Source organism: Ammospiza caudacuta, chromosome 2 (assembly GCF_027887145.1).
Source record: "Ammospiza caudacuta isolate bAmmCau1 chromosome 2, bAmmCau1.pri, whole genome shotgun sequence".
Classification (NCBI taxonomy): domain Eukaryota; kingdom Metazoa; phylum Chordata; class Aves; order Passeriformes; family Passerellidae; genus Ammospiza; species Ammospiza caudacuta.
In genome coordinates, this window is record NC_080594.1 from 58,633,838 (window position 1) to 58,641,490 (window position 7,653).

Here is a 7,653-nt window from a genome sequence, read left to right on the forward strand (position 1 = left end):
CGCTCCCGGCCCCCGCCCGCCGCCCGAACCGCGGGAAAACGGCGTCACCGCCACCCTCCGTCACTTCCGCGCCGGCGGCCGCGCCCCCGCCCCGCCCGCGGCCCCGGACACGGGGCGGGACCGAGCGGCGGAGGCGGCACCGCGGCCCGGCCTCGCCTCACGGAGCCGCCCGCGCCCCGCCGTGCCCGGCGCGTCAGGTACTCAGCGGGTACAGCCGATACATCTTTTCCGTGAGACGGGAAGGAACGCAGATCTGTGTATAAGAGTAAACTGTGCAGAATGACTGCGCAGGTGCAGAGCAGGGCAGGAATTGCAGATCCTTTAGGATGTGTTGGTTCAGCCAAAGTGCCAGGTCCTACACTTTGGCCAAAACAGCTACAGGCTGGGGACACAGTGTCTGGAAGGTGGCTCAGGGGAAAAGGGCCTGGGGGTGCTGGTCAGCAGCAGCTGAACGTTAGCCAGAGTGTGCCCACGGGGCCAAGAAGGCCAGTGGCATCCTGGCCTGGATCAGCCATAGTGTGTCCAGCAGGACCAGGGCAGGGATTGTGCCTTCATACTCAGCACTGGTGCAGTTATAACTCAACTGTGTCCGATTACTCATGAGAAGAAAGTCCAGAGAAGGGCAGGGAGCTGGGGAAGGGTCTGGAGCACCAGCCCTGTGAGGAGCAGCTGAGGGAGCTGGGGGTGTTTAACCTGGAAAAGGGAGGCATGGGAGACCTTCATGCTCTCCGCAGCTGCCTGAGCAAAGGCTGCCACGAGGTGAGGGTTGGCATCTTCTCCCAGGTAACAAGTGACAGGACAAGAGGACGTGGCCTCAGACTGCACCAGGGGAGATTTAGGTTGGACATCAAGAGGAATTTCATCATCAAAAGGGTGGTTAAGCATTGGAATGGACTGCCCCATGGGCAGCAGTGGAGTCACCATCAGGAGGTGTTCAAGAAACAACTAACATGATGGCATTTGGTGCCACAGTCTCGTTGACAAGGTGGGACTCAATGGTCTCAGAGGTCTTCTCTGACCTAAATGATTCAGTGATTCAGTGACCTCTCAATCTGACACTCATCCAAGTTCTAACTGAAATGTTATTTTTAACACTGTGTGGTAAAATTACATTTAATGTAAGAAGTTCAGGCTGTGGGCATCTCCTGGATTTTAGATTCAAATTGCCAGTGCTCTGATTCAAAGATCTTAAAAGTCTGCTTTGTTGTCTGCAGTTGCATACTCACATTTAGAAGGCAAATCTCTGCTGCAAACAAGAACATTTCAGACTTACATGATAACAACTTCTTAGAAAGGGAAAAATATTTGTATGTAAGGATTCTTACTACCTGCACATATCTGTCATTCACCCGTAAAGAAACTACTTTTAGTGAGACTGCTGTCAAAACTCTGGATTTAAGAAAAACCCAAATAAAAATCAACATGAGCATTAATATGTTGCACAATTAAAATTCCCTAGTATTTTTACATTCATACATTCTAGTAATTTGGCTAATCCTTTAGATTCATTAACTTAAAACAGGAGAAGAGTGTCTGGCTTTCTGCTTTATAATTAGAATTAAACCAATTACAGAAAAGTGAATACAGAACAAATCAAAGTACATAAACTCCAAATTAAATGTTTGCGTTGTAGACTGTAGTGGGACTTGGACATTCCTGATTATGATTCTAGTAAAACTGTGGCAGTAATTTCACCCTTCTTCTATGCACATTTAAATACTTCTTGTATTCAGATGGTACCAAATGCTGAGGCAGGTTTGGGGTTTAGGACTGTCTGTCATCACCACTGAACCACAGACAAGTAGACAGACCAGCTTGGAAAAGTAAGCTGAACCCTGAAACCACAGCTGAGTCCATTGCCTTCTCCTCACAACTGGCTTTAGGAGCGCAAAAGAATTCAAAATGAGAGCAAAGCATCTCAGAAGACTTGGTCCCAGCCAGTGGAGAGCACGCCAGCTGTCAGCGAGAAGGAAACAAACACACCCTCCTGGGTTGCTTTCTTCACAGCTGCTTTAACATGCTGTTGCATCCGGGCCCTGCACTGTCCAGATGGCAGGCAAAGAATTTGTCTCATGGCCCTCAGTGCATTGCTCCTTTTAAAAAGTTCACAAACCAGCCTCAGTATAAATAATATTTTTTTTACTTTTTAAATTGTTAGTGCACCAAGCACCTTCTCAAGTCAGTTTTATGCATTTTTTCATCAAACAAGGCTCTTAGGACTCCCCTCCATAAATAACCAAAATGTAGTTTCAGAGTGCTTCAAGTTACAGCTGGAGGGAGACAAAGGGAGCAGCAGATGAATGAAGCAACAATAACCTTTAATAATCCATCCCAAAGCCTTGGATATAGTAACTACATCTAAACTGTAGAAAGAAGAGTTAACATGTATGTACTTCCAAAGAAAGGCGCATCCTTGGGTAAAACCATATTTAAGTTGCTGCACCTTTTTCCCCTTCTCCTTTTAAAATGTACTGATTTGAATGTTTTAATGTATTCTAAAACATCTTCTAAATGAAGCCTTTAGACTCTTTCCTTTGTAAATTCAATAAAATTACAAAGGAAAGAAAACATCAGCTCCTACTGGGGAAAAACAAAAGAAGCAAAGGAAACACAGCAATGTCAAATAAAGTATTCATGATAATTTTTGCATCTGACCTGACAAAATCTTAATTTTAAACATCCTGCTATAACTTCTTTTAGAGTATAGGTCACGGACATATGTGAAACATTGTCCAGTCAGGCAGTCCTGACTCATTGTTTCCAGCTGCTACACAACCTTAGGTAATTTTATTATCCTAATTTTTTCACTTAAAAGTATTGCTGTAGTTTCATGGTAATTGCCAGTGGGAATTAAAGCCATTATTTCAATTATAGTAAATTCAGTTTTCTGAAGCTGCATGACCAAAACGTATGCATTTAAAAACCCACTAAATTGAGAGCTTCTGGATATTAGTCCAAATACTAAATATTGGCAGAATTTCTACTTGAATAAATCCCATAGGCTGTAAAACTCAAGGATCATGAAGATGTCTGCATGTATCACACCCATTTTCCTGCGTGTAACAGGCAGAATTAACCAGGGAGGGGACAGAGCCTTTCCTGGCCAGCCTTTTCTGTGCATTCACATTCCTTGCACTGTGTAGCAGCCGCCAGCCCTCTGCCATCAGTGTCACCTGGAGCCCAGCACGAGTGCTAACAGGAGCAAGGAGGTGACAGACCTGCAGGCCAGCTTTTCACCAGCTGCTGCCTGCAGACCCAGGCCTTAAGAAGAGCTTGCTGGAGAAGCACCTGGTGCAGCAGGCAGACCCAAGTGACAGTCTTGCTGCAGGAGAGCCTCAGGGACACTCAGGCCATGGCTTGAGCAGGCCCTTTGCACTCCCCAGCATCACCTCCCCGGGTAAAGCTGTGATTGCCTTGGCATCAGCTCTTCCTTTGAAGCTGGAAAGGGTTTCCTGGGGTGATGGGGTGAAACTGACTGCTTGTGCCTCTTTGTGGTGGTGAGCCTGGCCTCTATGCCATTGTTTCCTACACAAATCCACAGCTTGAGATGTGAAGAATAAAAACTATTTCTGTAAGTGAATATTTCTACAGTGATGTAAAGTCCATGGGGACCATAACAAACATCTCCCGTTTCTCTTTCAGATGAGAGGTATCTGTCAGATGTTAACTTCTAACAATTCAAATCCTCTCTCTATACATTGTCATTATTAATAAAAAGAATATTTTTCACTCCACAGTTACACACATCAGTGGCTTGCTCTTCTCAGAGTACTGCTGGACTCCCAGGGCTGCAGTGATGAGTTTAGGGCAGGAATCTCTATCAATAAAGCATTTGACCAAACTGCCAGTGGGATCTGAAAGGGCACCACTGCTACTGGACGGGGAAATAGCTATATGTAAATGATGCCTATGTGCAAAACCTCAATCCTTCACAGATACTTCCAGTTATTTTTCTTGGACATCAGAGAGGTTTTGTATTGATCAAGCTTTTGTACTTGAGTGTCACTTTTTTTTCTTTTTACTCAGTTGTATTTGTTTATAGAAGAATCATAACTACTTTTACAGACCTTCCACATTTCTTGTTCTCTGTGAGAATGGCTGTCAGAGCTGTGTCTGTTTTAACAGATTTGCAATAGTGCTGAGAACCAGGGTACTAAAAAATAAAATCCCTGACTAATGCAATTTGTCAGATTAAGCCCTAGCGACAGTGCAATTACATCAGACAAAAATGATCACTCCTGGTATGGCTTTCCTTGCTTACAAAGGTTCCTGGCTATCAGTGTACATCATGCCCTTGCATGCACAGCTGCATCACACCCTGTGCTTTGTCACACAGGTACCACCCTGTGTCCTTGGCAGGCAAAGCACTTCAAACCCTGGGTACACTGTGCCCCAGGAGGGTGCAGGGAGGGCATCCTGTGTCCCCTCTGCCAGGCAGTTCATTTCAGCTGGTACTGCCAACTGGTAATGAAATAAAGATCAGCAAGCAAACCACAGCCCTCTTGTTGCAATTACACAGCCACATTAAGGACCCTGCTGCAATCCCTCCCTTCCTGACCTCAGTCCCAAGTTCTGCTTCCTCTCACCACATGACAAGTATGCTCTGGCACAGGAGCACCCTGTGCTGCTGCTGGCCATCTCCCCATGGATGTTTCCCATGCCTTCACTTCCAAGATTTCCTAAGCCCACAAGAAGCAGAACACACTCTCCTGGAAGTACTTCTTAGGAATCAAATTAATCTTAACCAACAACCTGAAAACCAATTGAAAGTTAGCAACCATAGCCTGTAGTAAGTGAGCGTAGGCATTCCTCTGAACTAAACCAACCCGTGATCTTATTTCTTTTTGCTACAAGTGGGTCTAAGAGAAAGACATTCTTTACTAATCCATGGCAGCGAAATACCCTAATTAGGTGAAAACATTTGTGTATAGCATTCCAGAAAAACTCCTGGTGTGACAACAGCACTGTAGGCTCTTTTATGTTGCTTCCTCCACAGCAATAAAATCTCCTCCTCCCTCTGGAACAAGCAGTGTCAGTGAGAGTGCAGCTCTGCTGCTGTCTCCAAACCACAAGCTTTTGCTAACACTGATGTGTCAGATCTCCATCCTCCCACCCAACCCATATGAACAAACACACGTACGCACCCTGACAGGCATCAGGTAACCAAACTCTTGCATTTTCAGTCTTGCAGGCCCAAAGGATTTTCTTCACGCCAAAACTTGCCCTGTGCCTCTTTACTAAAGCTGCAGCACTTCAGCAAGAGGAGAGAGGCCTTGGAGCTTTTATTGTGCTTGCAAGCCCAGATTACATCGATCACATTGACTGGTCACAACAGCTTTACTCATGCAATCACCAGCTGAACATCAGAGGCTCTTTGGGATCCATGAGAGAGCAACACAGCCCCCTCCCCCAACTGAACATGGTGGCACAGGATACTGATTTTGCTGCTTCATTGATAAAGTATGCCTCAGCATTAGGATTGATTTTGGTTTTTATGAGGAGTTTTAAAACTATTTCCAAAGATAATTGTCCAATAAGGTCATTTTTACACTAACCCTTTTCTGGAATTCGCTGGGCTGGAAATGTGGTTTCTTCAGTGCAGCACAGCCATCTTTGTTTATTAGACTCTTAACTATTACTATACTTATATTTATTATACTTTTATTATTTAAAAAGGAAAAAAAGCCCAAGCATCTCCAAGAGCTATTTCTTTCCATGGATTTGTGTCCCATGCTTCTTCGACTTGGTCTAAGAGGGCAGAAGTTCCAACATGAGCTTTTGCTGCACTCTGGGTGTTTTAGGTTGTCTTCCTACACAAACTGTTTGGCATTTAATAAGGCTGGGAGCTTTTCCTCAGTGCACGAGTTTCTCCCTCCTTCCCCACACTTATTTTTACACTGCTGATCAAAGTAAATTTCCTTCCAACGGGTTCAAAATCTATTAGAGACAGGCATACAGCATGATCATAGAAACCTCCTGTGTGTAAGAACAAATCTATTTCTCCCCCTGCTCCACCACCCTTCAGCAGCCTCATTTGCTGGTATCTTCCTTAAAGGGCACGCCACAGATCACCAAGTTTGTCTACTCAGTTTTGTTTTGAAAACAAGTTAAAGACCTGACGAAGCTTGCTTACAGATTAACAAGCTTCATGCTTAACTTGGGGAAAATAAGAACAGAATGCTCCTGAAAAGGTAGGAAACATCCTTAAAAGTACTTCAGCTTAAATCTTGCGTCATACAGGGCTCCAAAGAACGCACCAGCAACCTTGTGCTGACATATACTTGACCTTTGTTGCCAGCACACAATTGCAACATCCTGAATGTCTGTAGCTAAAGTTTTCCCAGCAGGTTTTCCAGCTTGCTTGCACATATACTGAGCAGCAGTGTAAATATAATTTATACATTAACATATTGCCTGTATGCATGTGAGGCCTCATTTGATGTTCATGATTGCACCATCAAACACGGATTTAAAATGTCCAGCTTTGGAATACAGCAGTTGTACTTTGCATTTTATTTACATCAGGACCAATCCATAAATTAAGCCACATGCAGATGAAGAAAAAAAAAGTATTGTGTGTTTAGGAAACTTCCTTTAAAACAAATTATTTTATCTCAGTCCAAACATCCACAATAGCAGGAAGCTGGATCACAGCATGTTTACAGTTGTATAATAGCTGCAAAAACACTAAAGCATCCTCCCACTGTATTAAGAAAAGAGCCTTTAAAAGATGAAAAATAAGTTTAGTACAAAGTCTCTTGACTGAATTAACCTAAGACAAATTATTTGGACACATATGGTGTATATTATTTAAAAACAGATTAAACAGTGTTTTGGGGTTTATTTCAAACATGAAATTATTCTATAAACATTTCTACTTTTCTGATGAATCAATGCTCAAAATTTGGCCAGAAGACAAGTCAGTTCTCATGTCATGGAAGTTCTCAAGGGGATCTAGGGGGAGATTTTCCAGCCTTGTTTTTTCTATGTTACTCCCTTTTTTTTCTGTCCTGTATTTTTTCTTGCATACAGCTTCAAAAGAGCAAGTACATCTTACTCATCTTATACATCCTATTCTGCACTCTCCCCTAGAAAACCTGGCATTACAAGGATCCAAATTGTATTACAAAAAAATAAAATCAATCTTGCTTTAAGAATAGCAGTTTTAAGTGTAAATGGCACGATACAGAGTGGTATTGGTGATATTTGAGCGAGCCCCAGATTACCTGGTAAAGCTCAGTGGCACAGGCTGGCAGAAGCACCACGATGGGGAACAAAGGGAATAGCAAAGTCCTGCAGGTAGTGAACCCTCCTGGCCCTCAGCTGGGTCAGCCTGACTCATGGCATATGTTGGATGATGCCCATCATTTGACAAATGTGAAGGACAGGGATTTCAGACATTAACATGTTAGTTCACCTTTGGGTCTCCACTCTGATCATATGTATTGTGGAAATGCCCATTTAGAGTTTCAGTAAGCAGCACAGTATTGCCTTTAATTGAAAAGGGACAGAAAAGCAGGTTTTTCTGTTCATATTTCATTTCTCAGCCATGTATTCTATCTTTAGAAACACCACTTCAAGTAAAATGCATTAATTTTAACTGTAGTTCCCTCTTCTTAAAAATAATCCAGTAGTAAACTGGAATCCAGAAGA